Source organism: Fukomys damarensis, unplaced genomic scaffold (genome assembly GCF_012274545.1).
Source record: "Fukomys damarensis isolate Sample0158 unplaced genomic scaffold, DMR_v1.0_HiC HiC_scaffold_39, whole genome shotgun sequence".
In the NCBI taxonomy this organism is placed as follows: Eukaryota; Metazoa; Chordata; class Mammalia; order Rodentia; family Bathyergidae; genus Fukomys; species Fukomys damarensis.
The window spans coordinates 109,186,154-109,206,138 of NW_022900951.1; the positions used below are offsets into that span (position 1 = coordinate 109,186,154).

Genomic DNA, 19,985 nt, shown 5'->3' on the forward strand with positions numbered 1-19,985 from the left:
TTTGAGAGATTTTAATACAGTGTCAGAACTGAATCACATCGGCTGATACTGCCCAGCTCTTCCTAAGTTTGCATCCAGCGGTGTTAACATTAGTAGCTTGAAACTGCTCAAAAGGGAAGTATTTACACCTGAGAAACTGGCAAATTCTACATATCAGATTTTTTTCCTCTTATGGAGACCTAGTTGTTAAAAATCTTACCACTTTTTATGGTCTCTAGACTTTGTGAGCACACAATACAAGTATAATTGGCCGTTACTTTTAAAGAAAAAATCAAGCCGTCAACCTTTTTATGAATTGTGTTTTTTCAGGAAGTACTGTGCTAAGAAAAACAAAACCCTTTTGTCCTTTATAAAAGATCCATTATGCAGATAGGCTTACCCTAATATTTCCATGCAATCCAATATCTCTACTAAGACATAAACAAGAATTATAAAACACATTTAATCTAAACATAAGTTCTAGGAGAAAAAAAATCACACTGATAATTATGGCAAATTAAAATTCCAAATAATTACTAACCAGTCACAGAGGAGATCCCAGATGAGATGAAGGGCTAATGATGGAACTCCTTTGGAAACAAGATGCCAGGCTCTACTTTAAATTTTGAAGAAGGTCACTTTCACTTTTCCCGGGTTTTTGAATTCTAAGGAAGATGTACTCAGAGATTAAGATTTCAAGATTTTGCTCCTCGCTCTGTTTTATAAATGTCAGTAGTTTTTTAAAAAACATTCAATAGAGTCAGGGATTTACCTCAGTGGCACCGTGCCTGCCTCACAAGCGCGAGGTCCTGAGTTCAATCTCTGGTACCAGAGGGAAACAAATAGATTAATAAAAAAACACCCAATAAACTATTCATTTATCTTCCCCAAACTCCCCCAATGAAGAGGACCAAGATGAACTATGAAAAGCAGTAGGTCCATATGCATCCAAAAGGAAGAAGCATCACAGCTCTAGCTAAGTTTTCTATCTTTTTCAGAACCTAAAAAATTTAAATTCACCATCAGACCACTGAATGAGGGAACTTGCTGGCTCTGCTCCATTGATTAATTTGGGGTAAAGCTTTTTCTGAATACCTCTGGCCTCAGTTTTCTACTCGATGAGAAATGCCAATGACCTCCACCTTCCAAGGTTTAGAGCAATTTAACCAATTATAGGATAAATTCAATGGCTTTGAAATGTCAATGTGTTCTATGCATTTCTAATTTTAAAATATGGATGATTTTTTTTTTACCTTGGCTGGGTGAACTTTAGGTTAAATAATGCTATCAGTAGGTAAGAAGAACCAGAGGCGTCAACTGAGACTAAAGGTTAAAATTCTCTGAGAAAAATCTTTGGTTACTGCATATTCATATTTAGCATTTCTCACATTTTCAAATGTCTTTACCTAATCTTCAATGAACTAATAACAGCGCAGAAGTGAGTTTTTATAGTTATGGAAAACAAGAGTTTTAGGACTGCTAGTTCACAGCAGGCACCCACCAGCAAAGTCCTGCTGGGTGCTGGGACAGTCCAGCCTCTAGGGAGGTGTCCAAGTAGGCCCAAAGAAGACTCTGCTCAGGGCAAGGAACCATGTGAGTTCCTCAGCCGCCTCTTGCTTCACAGCAAGAATACAGAGTTGGGGGCCAGGAATTTAGCTCAGTGGAGATCCTGAGTTTGATCCCCAGTGCCCAAACAAATATACAAAAGACTAAGAATAGAGTTGGGATTTCCAAATAGCAGTCAAAGCAACCTGTAAGGAATGAGCTATACCTGAGACAGGAAAGAAAAGTAAGGGAGAGGGGCAGAGTACAAGGCTAAACCAAATACTCTAATGTCTTGTTCAAGTACATGCATTCAGAAAATGAGGGAGGACCACTTCCAGAGTATGTGTTGGGTACTGGGTGAAGACCAAAGATTGTTTCATTTCATTCTCACAACATCTCTGATAACAAAATATGACTTCCATTTTACAGATTAGGAAAACTGAGGTTCAAAGATTCCATTAAGACCTAAGGGTAGACAGTTACCTTGATTGAAGATAGAACTGAAAAGGAAGTGAAAAGAGGTACTTTGGGGGGGTTCTTTAAGACAGGGTCTCTTATGTAGTTCAGACTGGCCTTGAACCCACTACGTAACCTGAGCTGGCCTCAAACTCAGTGACCCTCCTGCCTCAACCTCCTGAGTGCTGGAATCACAGGTATGAGAGTTAGAGCTATATACAGCATTTACTCTACAGATGTTATACAATAAGTACAACTCATAAGGTTAATTGTTTAAAGGCTGCAGGGTAAGACCACATTCCACAACATACACTATAGGGGACAACAACTCCTGTTAGAAAATCACCTACTCTGAGACTTGGTATTCCCATATACTGAAAACTTCAATCCCAAATTCATTTGAAATTTTATCACTCATCAGAAAGGAGGCCTGACCCAGTTATATCTGTATATCTGATTAGAAAATTGACAGTTAACAAAGTAAAATGCAGTTCACACACAAGTCCTTTATACATTTGAAAAAAAAGAGATATCAAAGAGCAATCTGAGGGAAATACCAAAATCCAGGACAGCTTACCAATCAAGTCGTACTGTTTGATTGCTGTATAGACCGGAGACTCTGATCTGAGCAGGGACAAGAGAGAACATATATTATAAAGCGCATTCAGTGTATAATATCACTTGATAGTAGCTTTTTGTCACTTTTTGTCATGAGCAATTTGCCCAAATCTATGTTTCATTTATCTCTCCGTATTTCTTTTATTTTGTTTCGTTTTGTTTTTTGTTTTGGTACCGGGGATCGAACTCGAGACCTTGCACTTCTCTGTGGAACCACTGAGCTAAATCCCCAGCCCTTTCTCCGTATTTCTTTTATATAAAACAGGAAACACAAGAGCCTGGGAACCTTAGTATGCAAAACTCAAATCCTTGTCCCCAGATTCCCATGCCCGAATCCACTGAAAATTTCAGCAGTGCCACAAAATAGAAAAATAATTAGGCAGGAGTGGGGGCGGTTGGTTTTAAACTCAGTGGTGCCGCCACCTGTCTCAAAAACGCAAGGTCCTGAGTTCTATCCGCGGTATGAAGAAAAAAAAAAAAAAGCTCAGTGGTTTCCTACATTCCTACATTTAGTGGTCAGAATTGGGAGAGGATAGCTAGTAAGTAGTGTTTTGCTTTGGCGTAACAAAAACGATCTAAATCTGATTGTGGTCACGGTTGTACAACTCTGTCAATATGCTAATACTACTGACTCATACACTTTATGTTTGTAAATTGTACAGTATGCAATTTTAGTTCAATCAAGTTATTTAAAAATAAACGAATTCTCTTCACATTCTTATACCTGAAACAAAAGCACCTGAGCGGCTCTATCACGCCCGCGCCTCTCCTCAAGTCTGTTTGCTCCAATCCAGTCCAGCCAATACTTCCACTGTCAGCTACTGGCTTTCCTAAATTATAAAGATAAATATTTGGTGTTAAAAAGTCAAAGTTAGGGCTGGGGATTTAGCTCAATGGTGCCAGGACCATTTGCCAGGCACAAGATCCTGAGTGTGAACCCTGGTATCGGAAAAAAAAAGAAAACATCCTGCTTTACTCAGAGGGGGATTCTTATATATGTTAGCTCTCAGTGATGCCCCTTCCTTTCTTTCCTTCTTTCTCCCTCTCTCCCTCCCCCACTCCCTCTCTCTCTTTTTGGTACCGGGAATCGAACTCCTGAGTTTGTGCTTGTGAGGCAGGCGCAGGGCCACTGAGCTAAATCCCCGCCCCCTTACTTTCTATAAGAAGTCTGTCAAAGAACTCTTGTTTATTTTGTTCAAGACTGATGCAAAACTCATGCAGGATTATCAACGATGGCCTTGGAAAAAGGAAGGCTGTTGTTCCCCATATTACACAAGATCAACTGAGTGTACGTTAGTGTCAGAGATCATCAGTGTAAATTAGAAAAGTACAGAGGCTGCAGATTTAGCTCAGCGGTACCGCTCCTGCCTGACAAGAGCAAGGTCCTGAGTTCGATTTCCACTACCAAAAAAAAAAAAAAAAGCACAGACATCAAGAAACTAATTATTTCAGATCATTTCATGAATCATAAAAACCATTAACGCAGGGGATTTAGCTCAGTGGTTCCTCCACTTGCCTTGCAAGCACAAGGTCCCGAGTTCGATTCCCAGTACCAAAAAAAAATTTTAAATAAAAATTTAAAAAACCATCAATGCCGGGGATTTAGCTCAGCCGTTTCACCACCTGCCTTGAAAGCACACGGTCCCGAGTTCTATCCCCATACCAAAGGAAAAAAAAAAAAAGAAAAAAAGCAATATTAATTAATGATATTCTTAGATACGAATGCAGATCTTCAGGGAAACTGACAGAAAAAAATCATATAGTTGCTGATAATGACTTTTGTGGACGCCCTCTTTGGAAAAATATCCCCTTCTTTTATAAATTCTATAGGCAAAGTGGAGCCAGAACTGACGCTTGGACCTAAATTCCAGCCAGAAATCGTTCAAGGTCTAGGGCTCCGCTTGAAAAGTCAGAATTTGTGCGGTTCATGATCCAATTCCTAAAATCTTGGCACTTCATAGCTTTCAGTCCTATCAACAGCTGATATTTCTGATTTAATCTAAGAGGATAATTCTTTGGGGGGGGGTACTGGGGATCAAACTCAGAACCTTGCGTTTGCAAGGCAGGCGCAGTGCCACTGAGCTAAATTCCCGGCCCCCAAGAGGAAATATTTGAAGAACAAACTAATGCCCCACCAACAAAGACGTCAACAAATCTAGATGATAAACTATAAATAATTCAAGTCCAACTCAACAATAAATTTTTTAAAGGCCGGAGATTTATCTCAGTGGTGCTGCCACCTGCCTCGCAAGCACAAAGGCCCGAGTTCGATCCCCGGTACCAATAAATAAATAAATAAAAATTTTAAAAGACTACTAAGGAAATCCAAACAGCATCATTTAAAAAGAGAAGCATTCTTATTTTGCCTCCAAAGCAGACTCACTCAGGTTCCTCTACATTAGCAATGTCCCATGGTTTCCGTGATCAAGCTTTCCACTTGACCACCACGCTCCTAGAAAACACACGTGATCTCGCAGACCTCGTGCTGCCAATTTAAAACGGCCGTTGTAAACTGGGCGTGGTTACCAGGGAGTGGAGTGGCGTGGCGCGTGGGCCCGCAACCCACCCCCACACGGAGGCGGGAAGATCACCCACGTTTACCAATTTGAATTCCAATGGCCTTCCACTGCCAGAAAGCACCGAGCACTCAGTTATACAGTTCATTTCTTTTTCTGTATATGGAAATGTGCCTCAGTTTTCAAAAGTATCATATGCAAAAGACTAGGAGCAGGACTGAACAACACCATGCTCAACACTCAACTGTTGTGAAGACTTTTTTTTTCTTTTGAGACAGGGTCTTGCTATATAGTTCAGGCCGACCTTAAACATGGTGATCCTCCTGCCTCAGCCAACAGAGTGCTGGAATTACAGGAGTGCACCACCATGTTTCGCCCCTAAAAGGTTTTCTGTAGTAGCTGGTGATGATTGGCAATATTAAAGCACTCACTGCCCTTAAACAAGTGTGTTCAGCTAGACAATGTGGGGTTTTTAACACTGAAAATATCACAATGCCTTATTTCAATTAGAAAATTTTTCCTTATTTGTGAAGTGAATGTAACACAGAACTTCTTTTACATGAAGTTTATACACTGGCCCTCAACCACCGTTTCTCTGGGAAGTAAAATCCCAAAACTCTGTTAAACAGCTGACAACAAGACACATTCACATAATTAAATTTTGCATTTTTAAATTAATAATTTTCTGAAATGATTTCATTTAGGGAACTTTATGTAGGAGCCAGGTGAGGATTTAGACCTTAAAATCATATGGCCAGGAATAGTGAAATACACCTGTAATCCCAACACTCTGGGATGCTGAGTGCCACAGACTCATGAGTTAGAGCCCAGTCTGGGCAATTTAGCTAGGCCGTTTTTCAAAAGAAATTTTTAAAAACAAAAAGGGAAGTAGTTTAGTGCAAAAGCTCTGTGTTTAATCCCTAATATTTTAATATGTATATTTGCAATTATAAAGTGAAATGCACTGTTAATGTTTTCTTCTGCAAATTGAAATTGACACAAAAACGTTCCATTAAAACCCCATGAAATGAGCCGGGGATTTAGCTCAGCGGTGAAGCGACCGCTTCACAAACGCAATAGTCCTGAGTTCGATCCCGGTACCAACCTCCCAAAAAACAAAAAACCCGTGAAATCACCAACACCAAAATTTAACAATGCAGAGAGAATGAGTACAAAACTGTTTTGTAAAATGAAATGCCAAACTGTATGTAACATTGGTTCAAAAGAGGCTTAGCAGCAACCACGGTGTTAAGTACAAATGAGACCAAACTTTTAAAGGCAGATTCACAAAAAGCGTGTAAGACTGTTGGACATAATGACACATGCCTGTAATGCCAGAACTCTAGGAGGCTGAAGCAAAGGGACTGCAAATTCAAGCCCATCCTGGGCAATTCAGTGATTTAGAGAGGCAGTCTCAAAGCAGAAAAAAGAAAAAAAAAAAGGACGACGATGTAGCTCTGAGCAAAGGCCCTGGTTTTAACCCCCATTAAAGGGGGTTACAGGGACTGGGAACGGGGCGAGGGGCACCAGGACCATGTTTGGTTGAATAAAACAGAAAGAACTGTATTAACTCGAAAAAGCCTGAAGATAACGGAAGGTTATGTAAAGTCACTGGGTAACTCCCACAGGAGCAGCAGGCATTTAAAGGAGCCTAGCTTTCCCCACGGAAGTCATTTCCTTATTGCTCAATCCCTTCCACCAAAGAACCCGCGGTCTCTGCACCGCCCTGAGTTCCCACCCCTTCACCCCTTCACCCCACACCCCACGCACCCCCCACATCGCCCGCTTTATTTTTTTTTTCCTTTGCAGACAAAATGCTACACTGCAGAGGCTGGACTTGAACATTGTATTATAGGGCTTCAACCTCCCACAGTGCCTGGCCCATTTTCAAGTTCAAAATACCAAAAAATAAACCTTTTAAGTTAGTACATGAGAGGATTCGCGCCCAAATCTAACCGCACAAATATTTAAAAAGGCATAAAGTCCACAAAACTTCACTTAAAGGCAGCTAAGCAACACTTAACCGTTCTAATCCTTTCATGATCCTCCTGCGTGAATTTTCTCCACTCCAAATCGAAAATAGAAGAGGTGACGAGCACAACATTTACACAAGTACACAGCGATAACCATCACAAAAATAAAAGCCAAAAGCGGTTCCCTGGCAGCCACTGTACCATCCGTAGTCCGTGCACCTGCTCAACAGCACCACGCATTTCATTTTTCAGTCTCAAACCCCACAAAACCGTACAATCATACAAGAGAGGGGACCGAAACCAGCATTTAGACAAATAAAATGTAAAAGAAAAAAATTGGGAAAAAAATCATAAAAGACTCATCAAGTTTTAACATAAAAGTAAGGTGGCTGCTCTGGCGTATGCCTGTAATCCCAACACTGGGAGACTGAGGTGTGGCAAACACAAGTATGAGCCCAGCCAGGTCAATTTAGCAACTTATCAAAATCCTGTGCCAAAATTAAAGAAAAAAAAAGACAAAAGAGAGCAGGTGGGGACCGTAGCTCAATATGGAGGCCCTGAGTTTAACCCCCCACATGCTTAAAAATAAAAATTTTTTAAATCTTTAAAAAGGGCTACGTACGTCGCTCTGTGTCACGGCCCTGCGTTCAACTCCGCGATGCAGGAAAACAAAACAAAACGGGACAAAACCGAACCAAAAAAGCAGGACTGTATGACCAAATTTGACTAAGGAACTGAGATCGTCCTAAATCTGAAGCATTCCAGACTACTATGGATTATATTATAAAATTGTAAAAACACACTATTTGGGGCTGGGAATGTAGCTCAGTGGCACAGCGTTTGTCCGGCAAGCCACGAGGCCCTGAGTTTGATTCCCGGTACTACAACGCACACACACACACACACACACAAAAATATCATAGGGCCAGAGATTTAGCTCAGTGGCTCCAGAGCCTGCCTCACATGCATAAGGATCCGAGTATGATCCCCAGTACCAAAAAATAAATAAGTAAAAAATTTTTAAAATCGTAGTTTATATCACCATCTTAAAAAATCACAGTACAGGGCCAGGGATTTAGCTCAGCGGTTCGGTGTCCTGCCTTGCAAGCGCAAGGACCTGAGTTCAATCCCCGGTACCAAAAAAAACAAAAAACAACAAAAAAAATCACATTAGAATTACAATATGAAAGTAAATTGACCTTACCATGCTTTGTAGAAGAAGCCGCTAAGTTCCTGCAGACCGAAGGACTCACCACCGCACTCCCACCTTGCAAGCCAGAACAAAATGGGAGCCCGTGCGAGAAATCAAGCTCCTTTATATACAGCCTATGGCACCACCTTCAGCAACTCCGACTGGTTGTGGCTGAAATGATTGACAAAAACAGAATCGACTCCTACTTTCTCTATAACTGGTAGATCCACCCATATCCCAGATATTGCTCATAATTGGTTGGAAGGATTGGCGCCTAAAGTTTTTGGGTTTTCCCAGGCGTTATGATGAGCACAGAACAAACTACTACAGAGTAACACACCACACTCCCTAATTGGTCCCACAAATGAGTTCAAACTGCTGAGCGCGCTCTGAAGGTTTTTGCATGTCATTATGTTCACCTGGAATATTCTTTCCCGCTATTTCTGCCCTTAGCACCAGACACAAGCCAGATAACCGATTTGTCTTGGGAAGAGAATTAACACGTTCTGCAGCCAGCTTGAGCCGCTGGTAGTTCATGCATGACTGTCCCATCCACAGTGTCCGGGGGCACCGGACATTCCTATCGGGTGGTACAAGCTGCCCGATGGGAGTCACGCAGGCACCACGGCTGGTTGAGAGCCGCCCAGTAGTAAGACACATGTATTACAGCTCGCACCGTGACTGTGTTAAACGACCCCCCACAAGATCTATGTCTGGGGAAGGAGCATGTAGGAGATGTTATGGCAGGAGTTTTGTAAGGAAAAATGAGCTTAAAAGTAGCTCTCCTAGCCGGGTGTGGTGGCGCTTGCCTGTAATCCCAACACTCAGGAGGCTAAATCAGGAGGATCGCCAGAGTTCGAGGCCAGGCTGGGCTACTTCCTGAATTACAAAAAGAGACCCTGCCTCAAAAATAAATCAAAAATAATGGGCAGGGGATTTAGCTCAGTGACTCGGCACCTGCCTCTCAAGGTCATGAGTTCGAGCCCCCATAACAAAAAGCAGCTCTCCCAACAGCTGCATATATGTCTTGCAACCATTGAAGGTCGATGCAGAAAATGTGCAGAGTACAGGGTAGTTAAAAGTTTCTATGGGTGGGTTGTGGCTGAAGACGGAGGAAAGGGGTCTTAACTCAGAAACCAGGCATAGTGTCATACGCCTGTAAGGGTAGCACTCTGGAAGGCTGAGGTGGAAGCAGCACAAGTTCGAGCCTAGCCTGAGCACTTTCATTAAGACTATCTCAAAATAAATAAAAAGATGGGCTTTGCAAAGGACTTAGGTTCAATTTCCTGTAACCCCAAGTGGGGAAAAATCTCAAAGCTGGCCTGAGGAAAGTTTGACCCATGACTCTCCAGAATTGATGTCTGTGTTTTAGGTCTCTCTACTAGAGCATTCGTGCCCTTTGTGTAGTTGATTCTTATGACTATGTCCTTCTCCTCCATGTCTGCACATCCATCGCACCCCAAGGACCGGCTTCTGCTGTGGTGCACTTGATCTTTCCGTCTCCAACAGATGGGGCTCTCTGGTGGAGGATGGGAGGCAACAATAAAGTTGTGGTAAGGGGAGTACTGGGGACACAGGGGTGGATCAGCCCTGGGCTAGACAAGAAGGGGAGGCCTGATTGATCCTTGGGGATTTGCACTTGCATCGAGGTTGCAGAAATTCTGCAAAGTCCGGAAGAAACAAGCAACCAATAACCCATACGTTTCCTCCTCATGTGCCAGAGCAGTTTAGATGTTTAAAAACAATAAGTCAAAACTTGATTACAGAATAATGCAAGCAGTCCTCTGGATCGGTCAGAGCCAGCAATTCAGCCTAAAGCACAACAAAATTTTAAGATGTGTTGGAAGAAACTATCAAGGCAAGAAACTGGAGGGTGGAGAGAATGAGATAAGGCAAATGAATTAGAGAAGCACATTTGTGCAGTTAGGGAATGCGGAGGAGTTAGTATGATCCACTCATTTCTGTTCTTTCTACTTAACTCTTCAGAGGCCTTCCAATTAAGAGAACACCAAAGAATTACAGATCTAGGGCCTGGGATTTAACTCAGTGGTGCTGTGCCGGCCTTGCTAAGTACAAGGTCCAGATTTCGATCTCCAGTACCAAAATAAAAAAATAAAATTGTAGATCCTCATTCCAGTGGAGGCTTATTGGGATTCGAGTAACTCGGCTGCCATAAGTGTTTCTAAATCCAAATCAGTTGGGGAGCTGCCTTCTTTGCAAGGTGAAATTTACATAACACAAAATTGGCCATTTTTAAATGAACAATTCAGTGGCACGCAGCACACTGATAACATTGCGCACCACCCCTGTTGTGAAGCTCTGAAACATAACACCCCAAAAGGAACCCAGGACCCATTAAGCACGTGCTAGCTCTCCACCCCTCCTCTGCCCTGCTGGAGCCACCAATTTATTTTCTCAGTGGATTTCTTATCCTCCGTGCTTCATATAAATGGAATCACAACTTGTGCCCTTTTGTGTCTTGCTTCTTTCACTTAGCATACTGCTCTTTGTGTCCCTGTCCAGTGTGTGCCTGTGTGCATGTGTGTTCGTGTGTGTGTGTGCGTATGTGTGTGTTCTGAAACTCAAAACCAGAGGCACTGTACCGATGAGCTACATATGGAACTCCTTTTATTTTCTTGACACAGGGTCTTGCTAGAGTTGTCCGAGTAGGGCTTGAACTTGCAATTTAAACCTGTGCCGTCACAAATGGCTTTTTCTTTTTTTTTTAAGCCCAGGCCAGCTTCGAACTCATTAAGTATCCCAGGGTTCCCTTAAATTTTTTATTCTTGGAGTGTTGGGATGGTAGGCATTCACCACTGAGCCCAGCTAGCATACTCTTTTTCAGGTTTATTAATGGAGCATTTATCAGTAGTTCCTTAATTTTTTTTTATAGCTAGACAATATTCCATTTGTGGACATGTGGACTGTAGCTACCTTTTGACTAGTGTGAATGCAATGGGCATGGTTCTGCAGAGGGCTGGTGGCAAATTCTTGTTAAATAATTTGGGAGGCTGAGGCAGGGGGATGCAGGTCAGAGCCCAACCTGGACAACTGTCTTAGCAAGAGCCTATCTCAAAACAACAAAAAATAAATAAAAGCACTGAGGATGTAGCTCTGTGTGAAGGCCCTGTGTTCAATCTCCAGTAACACACACACACACACACACACACACACACACACACACACACAGAGTTATTCAAGATCAGAGTTAAGAAAAAAAACCCACGAGTATATTCAGATCAGAGTACACTATCAAGAGGGCCAGCAGGTGAGTTTCCAAAACAGCAATCACACCATCAGGGTGAATGACCAGGAGTTTTAAAAGGGACTGAAGATGTGAGTCTCAGCGAATGTGGCTATCTCAGAAATTCATTTTGCAGGGCATTCTGTTCTCCTTATTCCAGAAACCCGGACACTGTATCTGAAGTTGCACATCAAAGCAAAAACTTGACAAAGTTGTTTACTGCGGCCTCAAAGAAGGCCCCTTCTCTCTGGGAGAGAAAGATTTATTTTTATCTCTCACTGTTTTTGATCAGTGTTGGTGCATTATTTTATGACCGGTTAGTACATGCTGGGCAGGATTACTTTACAGTGGGATTTTGCTGCTGGGTGTTTTAACCCTTTTGTGGCTGACGGATAATCACCACAGTGAATAGTGCTGCTAGGATCCTTCACGTTCATACAGTTGCAGAGCTCAGAAACTGCACAGGTCTCTCAGCCCCACTTTAACCCTCTAATCAGAAATGCTGTGCTTCAAGCCAGATATTTAAATTGTAAACAGACATCCCAGAAGATTCTGGTAGTTTGAGAATCATTCTGCTATAGTTTGGAGTGGGAATCAGAGTTTGGGTAGAGGTTAAAAAAGGTATCTCTATCACTGTACAGGTACAGGAAAGGAACGAATTATACAGGTGATTGCCAAGATGCTTTTAAAATTAAAGCTTGGCTTTTGAAATATTGATTGGATAATCTCAACTTTTTGTGAGGTGAGGATAACATTATAATCAAGCTCAGCAAATGACAGCAGAAAAAATAATGGCCAAAATGACTCACAAACATATAATGCTACAGTCCTGACTAAACCATTAATAAATCAAACCCACCAGTGTATAAACAGGTTTAGTTTATCCCATTAATGCAAGCACAGTTAACTTTGCAAAATCTATCATAATTCATGACAGGAAGACATTGAACTAAAATAAAAATGTTTACCCAACCAGAGCCATGCTTTCCTTACTTCATGTTATTCTGTGACATGAAAACTGGCCTCTATGTTTACCCAGTGAGCCTTGTCCTTTTTCTTTTCTTTTTTTTTTTTGTACCAGGGATTGAACTCGGGTCTTTGCGCTTGCAAGGAAGGCCACCAAAACACTGAGCTAAATCCCAGGCCTAGCCTTATCCTTCTTTTCCAGCTGGGTTCAGGCAAAAGGAACCAGAGGATGAGGCATCAGCATAATGTTTGTATTCCCTATCTACAGACAACTTCCTATAGAAAGCCCAAATTTCCCAATTAGAGATTTTCTCCATTTTGCTAACACTGCTCCCTCCTCTCACCCAGTTATAACTAATGGTAGTAATATCACCCAACAATTGCTTATTTGATCCCTTCACTGGACCCACTCTTTGGAAAATAGTCTCTATATTAAACACTCTACAATTAAACTTTTGAAGATGGTAGGTATCTGGTGCTTGTAAGAACACTGAGTGATGACCAAATTAATGGATAAAAATCACAATCTATCAATATTTGCAGAAAACAATTTGCATAATATTAGCCCACTCATATTTTCAAAAAGGCTATAGCAAGCATGAAATAGATTATTAAATCACCGAAGAAGCCGTACTGAACCTTTGAAAAATATCATATAGAATGACAAAACTGTATAAGGATTCCCACTAAAAACAGGATTAAAACATAAGAACTTTTATGGCTACTAATATTCAACATTATATTAAAAGTACTTGCTAGGGATTTGTCCCCCCAAAAAAATAGATGAAATTTTGAAATCACCTCAGACAGTTTTGCCAGTAGTTGTGGATGCCATGCTATTCTATGTAGAAAACCTAAGATAATCTACAATCAAGCTACTTATGAATTAAGAGTTCTCCAACTTTGGTTTCTACTGTTTTACTGCTGAAAAGTATCTATAGAAAACAATACAGACGTGAGTTCTTTAGAATAAATGAGCTAGTCTCAATGCATCAACTATTACAAGATTCAAAACAATCATTTGAAAATCTTTCACCATCATATAAAGTTGATTTTATAAAATCTGCAAAATCGGTTCTTGGTCAGGTTGTACTAAATTCAGGTTTACTTGATCAGAAGATGGCAGTCATGATGAGGAATTTCCAGAATTTCTTTCTTTCTTTCTGGTTCACATGCGTGTCTGATATTTTCTGAAATTTCTAAAATCTCCCTTTTATGTTCTTCATTGGTCAAAGAAAATTCTTTACTTCACTCCTAATTTGGAGCAGTTTTGTTCTAATACAATGGCAATGTTAGAGACACGCATTTTTAGGGTTTTTCTAATCAAACTTGTAACTGCTTTTATACTTTTGATCCCTTTTAATGCATATTTCCCCATTTCCTGAACATTACACCATGTAGTTTTTTACATATATCTATCAAAAAATGTTTAAGTGGCACAGTATTTAGGAAGATTACATGCCATATAACAATAGTTGATTAATTTGCCAAGATTTCTTTATTCATATAAATTATAAAAACTAGCAATCAAATATTGCATGTAAATTTCGCATCAAAATATTTGTATTTGGTAAAAAGTCACTAAGTTTCCATTAAAAATTTTGGTAAAGAAAAAATAGTGCAAATAATATTTTACACAAAATAATGAATAATAGTTTCCGTGAATGAAGTGTGAAAGATTGCTACTAATGTGACTATTTGTTTGCTTTAAAAATATTTTCAAAATATTTTATATTTAGTCAAATTTCATTTGTTCAAATTAAAATATACCAATAAGTGTATCATACTTACCTAATCACTCTTAATATTTAAAAAAACACACAAATACTTTATTATAATACAATGCAATTCTCACTTTTATCATGTAGTTTGGAGCTATAAACAATGGGGAAAAAATCAACTTACACCACAATCAATCGTATCTACTTAAATTGTAGAACAGGAAAAACTGAACTATTCCGTCAAAAATTATAACTGGGATTAGTTGAGAGAGTTAGAGTAGATATTAAATGTAAAGGTACATATGGGAAATTTCCATGTTGATAAAATTATTTCATATCTTTATTTCTGGTTTAGTGATATAGATGTATGGATTTTTAAAAAATATTATAAATGATATACTTAATATTTTTGCATTCCATTTTGTGTAAATTTTACCTAACATAAAGTATATAAGAATCTTCCTGTTCTGCAATGTAATATCTTAGCCTTATCATCCATGGATTACAACTATAAACTGTAGTTATATTACAAAACACGACTACTTTTGGATAAATTAAAACAATCTAATGAAGAGATGTAGATTGTCCGACTATATTAAGAAAACACGATCCAACTATACACTATTTATAGAATACACACTTTAGATTAAATAAAGCAAAGTGAAATTAAAAGAATAGCAAAGTGTATATCATACAAACAGCAACCATAAGAAAGCTGTAGTGGTTAAAATAATATCAGTCAAAATAGGCTTTAAAAGGGCTGGGGATGTCGCTTAGCAGGGCAGCACATGTCTGGCAAGTGTAAGGCCCTCAGTTTAATTCCTGGTACCAAAATAATAATAATAATAACAATAGCAATAATAATAATGAAGAAGAAGAAGAAAGAAAGAAAGAAAAAAGGAGGAAAAAACCTTTAAAGTAAAAAATGTTAATTGAAATAAAGAGGGGCACATTTTTAAACAGAGTCTCTCTATGCATTTCAGGCTGGACATGAACTATCAGCAGTCTTCCTGCCTTTGCCTCCCAGAGCTGAGGTAACAGGAGTGCAACACCACTCCCAGGTAAGAAGGACATTTCATAATAACAAAATAGTCAACCCATCAAGGACGTTATAACATTTATAAACATGCATGTACCTTATAACAGATTATCAAAATACATGAAATAAAAACTGACAGAAATGAAATTAAAAATTCAATAACATTTGGGGAATTTAATTTTCCACTTTCAAAAATGAATATAACATCAAAAAGATGACCAACAAGGAAAGAGAAGATCTGAATAACTCTGTAAACCAATTATTGCTAACAGATATCTCTATAATACTATTTACATTCTTCATACAAAATGAAATTAAAATAGAAATCAACAAGTAAAAATTTGGAAAACTTACTCATATGTGGAAAAAAACCCAGTATGTTCTCAAATAAACAGTGGATCAAAAAGAAATTAAAGGAAAAATCAAGAAATACTTGAAACGAATTAAATGAAGACAAGGTAAAACTTATGCTAAAGCAGTAATCAGAAGGAAATACAATCTCAACAGACTCATATTAGTTAAAAGACTGAATTAACTCTGAATAGCTAAAGCAATTTTGAGCAAACAATAATATAGGAGACATTATATTACTTGATTTCAAAATAGAATAGAAAACCATAGTGATCCAAATAGCATGGTATTGGCATAAAGACAAATAACCTAATAGAACAGGAGAGCCTAGAAATAAACTCACACATTTTATAGCCAATTGATTTTCAACAAAGGTCTTACAAACACACACTGGAGAAAAAACAGTCTTTTCAATGAATGGTGTTAGGAAATTTGGAGAAGAAATTAGACCCCTGTCTCTTACCAGTTACAAACATGAACTCAAAATGTAAGACTGGAGCATAAGAAATTAATAGAACAAAAGAAACAAACAAAAAATCACTTCAGGACATTTGAAGAAGCAAGATTTTTTAGAAGACCCCAAAACCATGAGGAAAAAAGCAAAAATAGATAAATGAAATTACACCAAACTAAAATGCACAGCAAAGCAAAGAATAAAAAAGAGCAAAACCAACCTACAAAATGGGGTGGGGGTAGAAATACCTGCAAAATATATATCTGATAAGAGAAGAATTATAAAATGAACTCAAATGAATCAATAGCAAAAAGCAGAGCAAGCAAACAAAAAAACATGATTTTTCAATGACCAATAGGCATAAATAGACTTTTTGCAAAGACAATATACAAATGACCAACAAGTATATGAACAAATGCATATCACTAATTATGAAGGAAATGGAAATAAAACCACAGTGAGATAATCACTTCACTCTGGTAAGAATGCTTATTATAAAAATTTAAAAGATGATGATTGCTAGCAATGGTGTGGAGAAAAAGGAACCCTTCCACACTATTGGTGAGACTGTAAATTGGTACAGCGGTTATGGAATACATATAGAGGTTTCTCAATAAATTAAAAATAGAATTGCCATATAATCCAGCAGTCTCACTACTGGCTATATATCCAAAAGTAATGAAATCACTATGTTGAAGAAACAACTGTATCCATCAACTGATGAATGGATAAAGAAAATGTCGTATACATGAACACTGGAATAGAATTCAGCCATATAAAATGAAACCGTTTTCATTGGTGAACACAGATAGAACTGGAGAACACTGTCTTAAGTAAAATGAGCCAGGCAAAGAAAGACAAGTGCTACACAAACTCACCCATATGTAGGATATAAAAAAGTTGATCTCATAGTAATTGAGAGTAGAATGGTAGCTACTAGCAGCTGGAGAGTGTACAGGTAAGTGAGGAATAGGGAAAGGGTGACTAATGTGTAGTAAATTGCAGTAAGAAAGGAGTGATACATTTTGGTTTGCTACTGCACAGTAGGGTAATTAAAAATGGAGATTGTGCATTGTATAACTCAAAAATCTAGAAAAGAGAAGTTTTGAATGTTTTTACAATAAAGTAGTGATAAATGATTTAAATATATAGGTATGTTTAACCTGATTTAAGTATTGCTAGACCAATCAATGCTTCTCACAAATATGCAAAATTTTTATACATTGGTTTTTTAAAAATCTTTTTTCCATTGAGTTTATTGGTACATTTTAGGTATACAGTACAATTATATTCATCATTGGGATCTTGTACCTTTACATGACAGGTCTTGGTCCTCATTTTTTCCCCTTTATGCATTGGTTTAAAAATTAAGACGTCTTTTTGGCTGGGGATTTGGCTCAGTGGTTCTGCTGCCTGCCTCGCAAGCACAAGGTCCAGAGTTCAATCCCCAGTACCAAAAACAATCAAACAAAAATTAAGACGTCTTTTTTTTTAAAGACTGAATTAGTAATCTAAAAACTATAACTAATCAAAGCTCCAGCAAGCTGGCTTTAACACTTAATTTTACCAACATTCAAAGACAAATTAGCACCAATTTGAAATGTTTCATGTGTCAATCGGAGAGGTCACAGGATGCCCAGTTTGTTGGTTATACATCTCTCATGTGTCCTGAGGAGTCTTCCAGGAGAGATAAGCGTTTGAGTTGATGGACTGATAAAAGGAGATGGCCCTCCCCAGTGTGGCCGAGTCTAACAGAACACAAAGGAGGAAGAAAGTGAATTAATTCATCCTGACCATGAATGAGGACATCAGTCTTCTGTCCTCAGTGTTCCTGGTCCTCGGACCTTTAGATGTGAACTGAAATGATAGCATTTGATTGCTGGCTCTCAAGCCTTCACATTAGATTGCTTTCCTGATTCTCCACCTTACAGATGGCAGGTTGTAGGAACTCTCAGTCTCCATAATCATGCAACTCTTGTAGCAATAATTTTAATAATGTCTTGTAATAATCACCTTGTAATAAATATAATAAACCTCTTCATGTGTGTGTACACATGCACACATATGTGGGTGAGTTACCATATGGTCCAGTAATTCCACTGCTAGGTATATAACAAAAGAAAGTAAATACTTCTGCACAGTAACTTGCACATAACTGTCTATTTATAGCAGCATATTTCATAATAGCTCCAAACTGGGAACAATCACATCTATTCTGGCCAATAGATGAATGGATAAATACAATGAACTCTAGTGATATAATGCCTAATTATTCAGCCACAAAAAGCAACATGCTACATGCTACAACATGGATGAACCTTACACTAAGTGAAAACCACATAGCATGTTGAGTGCACTCATAAGAAGGTCCAGAATAGGAAAATTTACAGGGACAGCGAGTGTTTGCCTAGGGCTGGGATTGGTGGCAGGGGACAGTGTAGTGACAACTAACAGTTACAGGATTTCCTTTTGAGGTGATGAACATGTTCTCAATTTGACTGTGGTGGTTTTTGTACATATCTATGAATATACCTAATAAAAACAGCCCCATGTAACTAAATATTTGAATTGTCCAATTTAAATATGTGAAGTACATGATATATGGATTGTTTTTCAATAAAATATAAGAATGCCATTACTTGATAATGCCGCAAAAATCAAAGAGGTAGATTGTGGAGGGAAGTTAAAAAGCAGAGAAGCAACCAGCATAACCATGTATTTTCATGCTTCCTTTAACTGCTCATTGATTTCTTTTAACAGCAAGTCACAGATGCACAGTGATATCAAGGGCTGCAGTGCCTCCCCATTGTTCTAGACAAAGAAATAGGTAAAGGAGTCACTGCAGGTCAGAGGATGGTAAGGATATTTCAGGTGGTGTAAAGAGAAGGGGAACCCTTTATTTGCACTATGAACCTGTGTCTCAGGCTCACCTGTGTACCAGTCATGTGAAGGATAAAGCCGCCCCCCGCCTTTGGTACCAGGGAGCGAATTCGGGTCTTTGTGCTTACGAGGCAGGCAGCAGAACCACTGAGCTAAATCCCTGACCCATCCATGCATTCTTTTAAAGAACTGAAATAAAACCTGAACCACCTTCAGCAGAAAGTGAAATAGAAATTATGCTTTCAGGGCCAGTGGGTTTAGCTCAGTGGTTCTGCCTGCCTTGCAAGTGCAAGTGCAAGTGCAAGGTCCTGATTTCGATCCCCAGCACCGAAAATAAAATAAATCTAAAGAATTAAAAATAGCGGGCAGGGGTAAGGGGAAAAAATGAGAATCAAGACGTGTCATGTAGAGGTACAAGATCCCAACAATGAATGTAACTGTATTGTATCCCTAAAATGTACCAATAAACTCAATTAAAGCTGAAAAAAAAGAATTAAAAATAAAGAAGTTATGCTTTGAGCCTGGAGAAATTAAAATATCAACATTCTTCAAAAGATTATTAAAATACTACAAGCAGTAAGAGAAAAGAAACAAATCACATACAAAGGAAAGCCCATCAGAATCACAGCAGACTTTTCAACACAAACCCTTGGGGCAAGGAGAGCCTGGAATGAGATATTTCAAGTACTAAAAGAGAACAACCTCCAACCTAGACTGATGTATCCAGCAAAACTCTCTTTCAAAATGGATGGAGAAATAAGACACTTCCACGACAAAGAACACCTGAGAAACTACATGAATACCAAACCAGCACTACAAGGAATTCTAAACAAGATCCTAGAAAAAGACAATGAAGGCAGCAACACGAGGCCCAACAGAGCAAATCAAATAGGCAAGGCAAGAAATTAAAAGGAGAAGGTGAAAAAGTAAAAAGAGTCAACAAAAGGCCAATAACATGTCAATAATAAGTCAGTACATATCAGTTATAACCAGCATTGTCAATGGCCTCAACTCACCAATCAAGAGAAATAGACTGGCAAAATGGAATAAG

The 19,985-nt window shown here is 38.9% G+C and overlaps 1 long non-coding RNA gene across 1 annotated transcript; it reads right to left on the minus strand.

Moving 5' to 3' along the window:
- Positions 1-2,557: 2,557 nt before the first annotated feature.
- LOC104855445 lies at positions 2,558-8,435 on the minus strand. Its single transcript, XR_778407.1, has 3 exons — positions 8,292-8,435; positions 3,323-3,428; positions 2,558-2,604 (listed from the first exon to the last, which is right to left on the minus strand). It is a non-coding gene; the product is annotated as an uncharacterized LOC104855445 (long non-coding RNA).
- Positions 8,436-19,985: the final 11,550 nt, after the last annotated feature.